At 50.2% G+C, this 10052-nt stretch overlaps 1 long non-coding RNA gene across 1 annotated transcript; it reads right to left on the reverse strand.

Moving 5' to 3' along the window:
* LOC106502754 lies at positions 1585–5459 on the reverse strand. Its single transcript, XR_001296401.2, has 3 exons — positions 4878–5459; positions 3992–4064; positions 1585–2327 (listed from the first exon to the last, which is right to left on the reverse strand). It is a non-coding gene; the product is annotated as an uncharacterized LOC106502754 (long non-coding RNA).

Consider the following 10052-nt stretch of genomic DNA (forward strand, 5'->3'; position numbering starts at 1 on the left):
ACACTCCCCCACGTCAGCTAAAATGGTGCACTGGGCTTGGAACTGGTTGAGAAAACGTCAGGCGGATGGAACCGAGGAGAAACCCGAAATAGCAACCCTGTGGACTGTCGTGGTGGCCACAGGACTTGAGCCTCAGCACAGAAGGCCAGACTCCGGGGCCCAGAAGGCCTCTCCAGAGGGACTGTTCCATGGTGTGAGGTGCAGGGAAGGCCCTGGGAGGTGTGAGCAGTTGGGTCATCTCCCTCCACTCATCTACCTGAGGCCTGGTGCCTCCACCCCTTCTTCCAACTTCCTTTCCCTCCTGCTTCTTGTCCCCTCTCTGGGAATAGAGGCAATTCCCCAGATATAAAACAGGATATGTTTAAAGCTGCTATTAAATATGTTTATCTATTAGTTTTCCAATCAATCTTCCATGTGGCAGGAATACAATAAAAATGTGTGGATTCTTGGAACTTCCCTGGGGTCCAGTGGTTAGGACTCTATGCTTCCACTGCAGAGGGCTGCAGGTGGACCAAACCAAGATCTCTGTGTTCTTGCGAGCTGGAGACTGGATGTTTTTTTCCTCAGAGGAAAGGGGTCATTCTCACCAAGGCTGTTTTGATCTCAGAAGAGTGGGTCCTTACACATTCATCCATTCAACATGTACTGAGAGCCTACCATGAACCAGGCAGTGTCCTCAGCCCCAGGGATAACATGATGAGCAGAACAGACAAATGCCCACCTCGCGGAGATTGCAGGGCAGTGGGAGAGACAGGCAGTAAACAAATGCGTGTATAAATGTCATGTTTTAAGTGCCGTGAAGAAAAACAACACAGAGGAAAGGAAACACAGAGGCTACCTCTTGAGTGGTAATCAGGCAGTGTTCCAGTTCCATGGGGCCGCATGACAGGCCTCCTCAAATCTGAGTGATGGAAACAACAATCACTTTATTATCATTCAAGATTCTGTGGCCTGACTGGGTTCAGCTGGGTGGTTCTTCTGCTCCCCGTAGAGTATTCCTGGGGCTGCTGTCATATGAGGCTTCGCTGGGTGGGAACATTCCAGGTGATTCATTCACACACCTGTGTCTCGGCTGGATGATGAGAAGCCCAGGCCCTGCTGGGATGTCAGAAGAGCTGAGCCCCTCTGCGTGCAGTCTCAGGGCTGTTCCCTCTTTGCTTGGCCTGTCCATATGGCCTTTCCCACAGCCTTTCCAGCAGGGTGGTCAGACATCTTATGTGGCAGCTCAAGGCTCCCCAAATTGAAAAGTAGAAGGTGCCGGGATTTCCCTGATGGTTCAGGGGTTAAAAATCGCCTGCCAGTGCAGGGGACACAGGTTCAGAAGACCCCACATGCCATGGAGCAACTAAGCCTGTGTGCCACAACTACTGAAGCCAGCTCCCTAGAGTCCATGCTCCACCACAAGAGAAGCCACTGCAATGAAAAGCCTTCACACTGCCACTAGAGAGGAGACCCCACTCACAACCAGAGCAAGCCCTCACAGCAATGAAGACCCAGCACGGCCAAAAAATAACAAAATAAATTTTTAAAATAAGTAAAATTTTATTAAAAAAAAAAAAAAAAAAAAAAAAACAGAAGCTGCCAGGCCACGTTAAGGCATAGTTCCAGAGTTGGCACAGCATCACCTCTGACACATCATGTTGATTAAAGTAAGTCACGGGACCAACTCAGATTCCACGTAGAAGGGGGGCTTCATGGGACAGAGCACTGAGGGGCATGGTTCACTGGGTGCTGGTCACCCAGAGGCCTTGATGATGGTGTGACATTTGGGCAGAGACCAGAATAAAGTGAAGAGGTGAGCATGCAGCTATCCAGGGCGTGCAAAGGCCCTGAGGCAGGGATGTGCTTGGGCTGTGAGAGGAAAGCAGAGTCCACTGTGGCTAGAGCTAAGCTCTGGGCCGTGAGGTCAGGGGCAGCCTGCAGGCCAGGGAAGGGGACCGGGGAGTTGTGACCTTCAGGACCCACAACAGTCACCTGGTCTCAGTGCTGCTGGATCCTGGGCTTTCAGGTCCAGACTCCCCATCACTCTCACCAAGGCCCCAGGACAACCCTGTTTCACCTGCAGCCTCCCCTCCGCAGCTCTGCGTGTGCCTCCTCTGCTGGATGACTTCTCCACAGCTCTGAACACCCCTACACGCTTCCAGGTTCTACTCATTTGTCTTACCTCTGTGTGCACGTGCACTCAGTCATGTCCGACTCTTGGCGACCCAATGGACTGTAGCCCACCAGGCTCCTCTGTCCACTGGGATTCTCCAGGCAAGAATACTGGATGGGTTGCCATGCTCTCCTCCAGGGGATCTTCCTGACCTTCTGTAAATCAAAATGTGCTGTGAACAGACAGGCAGGGATTTGGGTTGGCTTCGTGTGCAGGCCCATGAATAATACATGTGTAAGCAAACTAATCGGTCACTCCCTGCAGCACCCCCACCCCCGTCCTGATCTAACAACGTTTGGGACATATGGGGCGGGACTGCCTAGTAAATAATGAACAACTAAATTAACTTGGCAACAGAATAGCTCTTATATTAATAGTTCACTCCATTTATCTCAGTCACCTTCCAGTAAGCAATTATCCAGGGAGAATGAAGTAAAGAAAATAGCCTTAGAAATAGCCTCAATGGAGACTGCAGGTCACAGGACAGCCTCCACTTCACCTGTGACCCCAGTATGCCCCGCAAGCCAGTCCTCAGACTAACTATCACAGCCTAGAGAGTCCTGGGTTAAAGGCAGACAGGTGGTGAGAGGACATGAAGAAAGTGAAGCCAGGGCAGGTGTGGCCTCCTGGGCTGCAGGGTGTGGAGACAAGCAGTCCATGGGCCATGGTGGCTTGGGAAGCCTTGCCCATAAATGGTGTGACAGCAGGTGATGTTTATAAAGTGACCGGGTCACTCATAACAGATCAGATTGTGTTCACCGTCTTCCATTTAAGATGAGAAAGTACACACATCTGGGAAAGATTTTCATTTGAAGGGACAAGCAGGTGCTCACCTACCTGTGACAGAAAATGTGATAGAAAATACCTGTGAAGTTATGCCCACCCCACCGCACCCCTCCTTTCCAATGGCAGCTCCTTTGTAGTCCCTGTTGCTGGCCCCTCCTTCACTCCCTACCCCCATGCAGGCCTGCCCACATGCCCATGAACAAACCTACAGCATTTCTTTTCCCTGGAACATTGGCATCTAGCCTCATGTCTTCATGCCCTTTCTGCTCTAGCAAGGTTCAGGCTCCCCTATCCAACTCCAATCTCGAGGCAGAGCTCTCACCTTCCCAGACTCCTGGACATCTCATCAACTTGAAAAGATCCAAACCAGAACTCTGGACTCCAGACCTCCCCAGACCTAACTCCTCACGCTTGGTCATCCTCATATCAGTAAATGGCACTTCGACTCTTGCACAAAAACTCTGGAGTCATCCTTGACTCTAGGGTGATGATCGTCTCATTCATATTTAAACTGAAACTGCCCCAGACGAAGAAAGATGTATGGTCTGACGATAACCCACATCCAATTCAACTAACCCAGTTAGCTCCATTCTGAAAAATATAACCCGGTATCTAGACATTCTCACCACCTCCTCCACTATCACCCTGGTCCAAACATTCCTCATGTCCTGCATTTATTTCTGAAGTGCCCTCCGAGCTGGTCTCCCCACCTCCACCCAAGCCTCCCGCCTCCAAATCTGTTCCCACAGCAGCCTCAACCAGCCTACTCCAACCTCAGTGAGATCACTTTTCTCTTCAGCTCAGAACTCTCAATGGTCTCCCAATTCATTCAGGAGAAAAGCTGCCCTCTTTGCAACAGCCTGCAGCGGCTGCCTGCTGCCCCACCTCTCTGACCTGTCTACACTCGCCCAGTCCTCCTCAGCCCCTGCTCTCAGACATGCTGAGCCGAGCGCATGTTTGTCCCAGCCTCAGGCTCTCCTCTCTGCCCTCATTTTCGCCAGGCCACATGTCCCCACCCACCTCCCCAACACAAAACACCTAAACTCCCACCTTTTCTGTCTTCCCTCGTCCCTCTGTCTTCCCTTGTCCCACCGTCCTTGCTGTGGATGGCAGATTTCGTTGCCTAAAAAGGGCCACAGAGAGACATGGACGGTTCTCATTAGCTCATCTAGAACCATCCTCCCACCAAAGGGGAAGACTCATTTCCCTCCCCTCAATGTGGACCGGCCTTAGGGACTTGCCTCTGACAGAAAATGTGGCAGAAGTGACCCAGCAGGGTCTGGGCTCTGCTCCTCCTCACAGGAGACAGCAGCCTGATGCTCCCTGCACATTTCCTAGGAAGCCACCACATCAGAGGAAACCCGCAGAGAGACAATGAGGAGAGACACACAGGGAGGCACACGCAGGCGACAGCCAGCATCAGGTACCAGATGCTCAAGAGAACCAGCCTTCAGATGGGCCCGGGGCCCAGACTCCCCACAGTGGAGGGCGGCTGTCCCCGCCGGCCCGTGCTGTGCCCTGTCCCCGTTCCTGCCCACCCCCGGCCCCGAGCCAAGTCTGGCAGTGTTTATGGTCATAGTAATGGGACACCAATTCTGATCTTCTCTATACTGTGTAACACAGGAGACTTCCCTGGTGGTCCAGTGACTAGGACTTGGCACTTTCACTGCCATAGGCCTGGGTTCAATCCCTGGTCCAGGAACTAGGATCCCACAAGCCACAAAGCGTGGCCCCCCAAAAAGTATATGTTTATTGCTGATTTCTCATCTGTCTTCGCCCAAGAAAGACAGTACTCCTGGAGGGCAAGGACTTGGCTCCATTTCTTCCAGCCTTGGTATTTAGTACCGCACACACAGTGGGTACTCAGTCAATATTCGTTGAACACACGAATCTCTGCTAATTAAAGAAAACTGCTCCTCACTATAATTCGCAATACCTTCTGCCGAGGCATAAGACCTTTTCCTGAAGACAGCGTTCTCTGGTGTGTTTTGGACCAGCTCCCTGTTAAAAAATATCTCTTGTCAGCCATCTGGAAAATGATAAAGTTGGATCCATACCTCCCACTATACGCCAGGAAATGGTCCAAACGGATCAAAGATTTATACGCGATAAAATGAAACCATTAAAGTCCTAGAAAAAAGCATGACAGAATTCGGATACAACCTTAGAGTAGGAAGGCCTTTCTAACTACGATTCACACTCCAGCGGCCATAAAAGAAAAAGATGGATCAATTCAAACTACAGAAACATCACAAAACTTCTGCTTGGCCAAAAAAAGCCAGCATGAGCAAAACTGAAAGATGAATGATGATCTAGGAGAAAATCAGCAAACAAACAAATTCCTGCTGGTTGGACAGAAAAGGCCAACATCCCAACAGAAAAATGGGCATTCAGGCAGTTCATGGGGAAAGGAACTACAAACAGGCCTTAATCAAATGAAAAGCATGCAACCTCTTTCTCTCGCGCAGAATAAGAAAAATGTGAAGCAAAACATGTGAGAATTGCACCATAAAGAAGGCTGAGCACCGAAGAACTGATACTTTTGAATTGTAGTGCTGGACTCTTGAGAGTCCCTTAGATAGCAGGATCAAACCAGTCAATCCTAAAGGAAATCAGCCCTGAATATTCACTGGAAGGCCTGATGCTGAAGCTCTGATACTTCGTCCACCTGATGGGAAGAACCAACTCATTGGAAAAGATCCTGATAGTGAGAAACATTGAAGTCAAAAGGAAAAGGGGGCAGCAGAGGATGAGATGGTTAGATAGCAGCACTGACTCAGTGGACTTGAACTTGGGCAAACTCCAGGAGACAGTGAGGGACAGGGAGGCCTGGCATGCTGTAGTCCATGTGGCTGCAAATAGTTGGACAAGATTTAGTGACTGAACAAAACAAAACTATTTGTCCCCTATCAGCTTGGTCCAAATCTCAAATCATGGCAAAACAAGGTGGGTAGGGTGTGGGGAGAGGGCAATCTCACACTTTGTTTGTGAGACTGCTAATCAAATTGGTATATCTCTGTGTTAGGGAATTGGGCCATATTGATCAATGCTATGGAGGGTCTATCCTTAGCCCTAACAATTGCATTTCTGGGACTTTATCCTACAGACATGTCTGCACATATGTGAAATAACATGTACAAAGTTACTCATTGTAGCATTCTTCATAGTAGCAAAATATTGGAAACAACATAAATGCCCATCACTAGCAGTTAGTGCTATATCCACAGGATACAATAGCTGCTGCTGCTGCTGCTGCTGCTAAGTCACTTTAGTCATGTCCGACTCTATGCGACCCCATAGACAGCAGCCCACCAGGCTCCCCCATCCCTGGGATTCTCCAGGCAAGAACAGTGGAGTGGGTTGCCATTTCCTTCTCCAATGCATGAAAGTGAAAAGTGAAAGTGAAGTCGCTCAGTCATGTCCAACTCTTAGCGATCCCATGGACTGTAGCCTACCAGGCTTCTCCGTCCACGGGACTTTCCAGGCAAGACTACTGGAGTGGGGTGCCATTGCCTTCTCCGGGATACAATAGCAGGCAGCTATAAAGGAGAATGAGGCTTCTTTTTTGTACTATTACGGTAAGAGCTATGAGATGTATTATTAGAAGAAAAGTATAGTGGTGGGGAGAGGGATAAATTAGGAGTTTGGGATTAGCAGATACAAACTATTATATATAAAACAGAAACAACAAGGTCCTATTATATAGCACAGGTTACTATATTCAATCTTTTAATAAACTGTAATGGAAAAGAATACGAAAAAGAATATGTATAAGTAAATCACTTTGCTGTACACCAGAAACTAACGCAACACTGTAATATAATTATACTTCAATAAAAAATAAAGAAAAAAAGAAAAACGCAGGGTTCCAAAGAGTATGCATGATGCTAATTTTAAAAAACAACGGTAGAGAACAAGGACACATATGTTCATATTTGCTTCTATAGGAGTAAAGAAACTCCAGAAGGTTCCCAAGAAGCTAACAGCGGTTGATCATGATGGATGGTAGAGAAGAGGCTTGGCAGATGAGAGACACGTGTGGGGGAAGGACTTGTCTTTGCATATATTTAAAAGTATTTATTTCTCTCCCAAACACAAGATAATTTGCAATAAGTGATTCACTCCTTTAGCTCCAAAAGAGGTCCCTTATCAAAACGTAAATATTGGACCTCAATCGGTTTCACAGCTAAGAATCCTTTCCTATGATCTTTCCCTCCCTCACCTTGGAAACCACCACGTGAACCACCCCTGGATGCCAAGAGTGTTGGCTGCTTAACAGCCCGGTGGTCCTGCCTCCCCGCCACTTCCCAGGGATAAGCCACAGCCAACAGCCTCCCTCGGCCTCAAGGTGAGACTCCGTCTGTGGCTCCTGAGATCAGGCTGCGGCTAGACTCCAGCTGCACCCACATCCTCGCCTGGTTTCTCTCTGTTGTACCTGGCATCCCTCACCTCCTTCCCAGTTTCTCTTGAGAGCCTCCCCCAGGAAACCACATGCCCTCGATTCCTGGTCTCAGGCTCTGCTTCAAGGAACCCAACCTAGGACATCAAGCACATACAGCGCATGGGTGATAACAGATCCCTCTTTCCAAAACAAACCACCAGAAGGCACTTCTGACAAGCACAAGAATTCATTTCCATTCTCGGTGCTGACCGAAGATCAATCAACAGCAGAGAACTTCCTGACCTAGCCTGACTTCGTACAGGCTAATGGATGGATTCCGATGAGGGCAGAAGATAACAAAAGTTCATCCATATCCATCCTCACCACTATAGACTTAAGTTTCCAGGGCTGCTAACCTGAGAACCAGTGCCCTAAATCCTGATCCTGGATGCTATAGTGAGAGTTCCTGACAACTGGCTGAGAGCAGGACAAGCAAACGGGTGTGGGAAGGGGACAGAGGCTCGGGTGGTTGTCAGCTGGTTTTGCCTGCCGCGGCAGAATCTGCAAGCTGCTCCCATGATCTGTCCCCTCTGCCCTGGCCTACGAGAGCCCATGGCTCAGGACCTGTGTTCCCTCCCCCACACCCCCTTCCCTAACATGGCGAAGTCCTCACCCTGGAATATGACTGGGCTACTTGCCATTTCTGGCCAGCCGATTCAGAGGGTGGGTGGGACCTGTCCACACCTGAACCAGACCCAGTGCCGCCCCATCCATGTCCCCTCAGCATTTGCTGTACTTGGTATATTAACATTGCTCACAGCCAAGCCCTCGGGCTCTGCCTGAGGGGTTTTCTTGGCACTTGAGGCATGCCTGGTCAGTGCACAGGGCAAGATGGAAAGGCCCAGAAATGAATGCTCCCATGCCAACATCCTCAACCAAACCCCAGGCATGCAGAGCCAGTGGACAATGGCTTGCTGTGCCCCTCCTGTGGGCAACTGCCTCCCAGAGACCCCCCGCTGGGATTGACTGCCCACCAGAAACTTTCCTGGTTGTATTTGTGTGCGCATGCTCAATCGCTAAGTCATGTTCCCCTCTTTGCGACCCCATGGACTATAGCCCATCAGGCTCCTCTGTCCAGGGGATTTCCCAGGCAAGAATATCAGAGTGGGTTGCCATTTCCTTTTCTAGGGAATCTTCAACTCAGGGATCGAACCAGCATCCCCTGCATTGGCAGGCGGATTCTCTGTCACTGTGCCACCTGGGGAAGCCCAACTTTCCTAGTTATGGTCCCTGTATTGTCTTCCTTCTCCTGTCCCACTCCCCCACACCCTACATCTGTTCTTTCCTGGGATCACCTCCTAAGCCAGCAACTTGACCTTGAACTCTCACCTCAGAACCAGCTTCTGGAGGAAACCAAACCGCGACAATTCTCTTACTGGCCGAAACCCAGATGCTCAGCTCCAACGAAGCACATATTGACAAGGAACCAGAGCGGCAGACACGGGAAGTCCGGGTCCCTAAGTAATGGCATGGAGGTGAGCTACCTGCCAACCCAGAGCCACCAGGTGAGGAGGAAACATCCTGCTTTAAGCCACATCACGTGCTGGGAATCTTTGTTCCCGCAGCTGTGCCCTGTCTTAGCTGGTACACCTGCCCAATATCCATGTCCTCTCTGGTCAAAGAACCCTGCTTTCCTGCTGGGGACCCACTCAGACCTCTCCTAGGCCAGAGGTGTAGTCAGCCTGCCTTCTCAGCCCTGCTTCAGAGGAGGCAGGAGCCCCAGGTCCGGCCTGGGCACAGAGCATAGTGATTGGCTGGGGTCAAGTGGAGGCAGTGATGAGAGAGAAACTGGGCCAATCAGAGACAAGAAGCATCAGCCCAGGATAAGGCCCCATCGGGAACAGTGGATGGTCATCCAGCCCCCATTCATACCTGCCTGAGAAAGAAGCCACCTGGAGGAAAACTGGATAAAAGAAAAAAGATACAGGATCAAATGATTTAAGCACCTAGGCCCAGCCACCCCTGAAGCTGGAAAAACCCCAGACGTTACAGCTGATACGTTCTTTTTGTTCATTAAAGTCATTTTAAATTGACTTTTTGTCACTTGCAACCAGAAGAGTTCTGTTTAATAAAACTCTGACCCTAAAGAGAACACCACGTCAGCTAGTTCACAATACCCTGTGCAAAACAAGCCAGAGGGCAGCTGGTCCAGACAGAGTCACTTAAGTATTCCCTTACAGGAATGTCAGATAACCGAGGAAAAAGAACCAGCCGCCTCCTAGCTTCTCTCTCCTGCGTTAAGTGCCGAGACCCAACGCCACTCGCCCATTGGAGCCAGGGTTGAGCCCTCAGCACTGGCTCTGTACCAGGAGGCTGCACCTGGCAACCACCCCACCCCACCTCACATGCCGCCGTGGGTCCCAAGGGCAACCCTGCCACGGCTGATGCTCAAATGCACTGTTCAGACCACATGGCACCGCAGCCCTGGCCCAAATAGCCAGAGCTGCAGACAGTCGAGAGGACCCATGTGGCCCCGCGGTGCGGTCTTGCCCTTCACCACTGCCCTGGGGCGATGACACAGATGTTGAAGACCCCTCAAAGCTTGCCTTCGCCTCATACCAGCCTCAGGTGCAGCCAATGTTGAACCTGAGGCCTCATCTTTCCCTTCTGAAGGGAGGGTGGGGAGACAGGGGTAAAGGAGTTCTGACCAGATTTAGGATCCCTGGATCC

Source organism: Capra hircus, chromosome 13 (genome assembly GCF_001704415.2).
Source record: "Capra hircus breed San Clemente chromosome 13, ASM170441v1, whole genome shotgun sequence".
NCBI lineage: Eukaryota > Metazoa > Chordata > Mammalia > Artiodactyla > Bovidae > Capra > Capra hircus.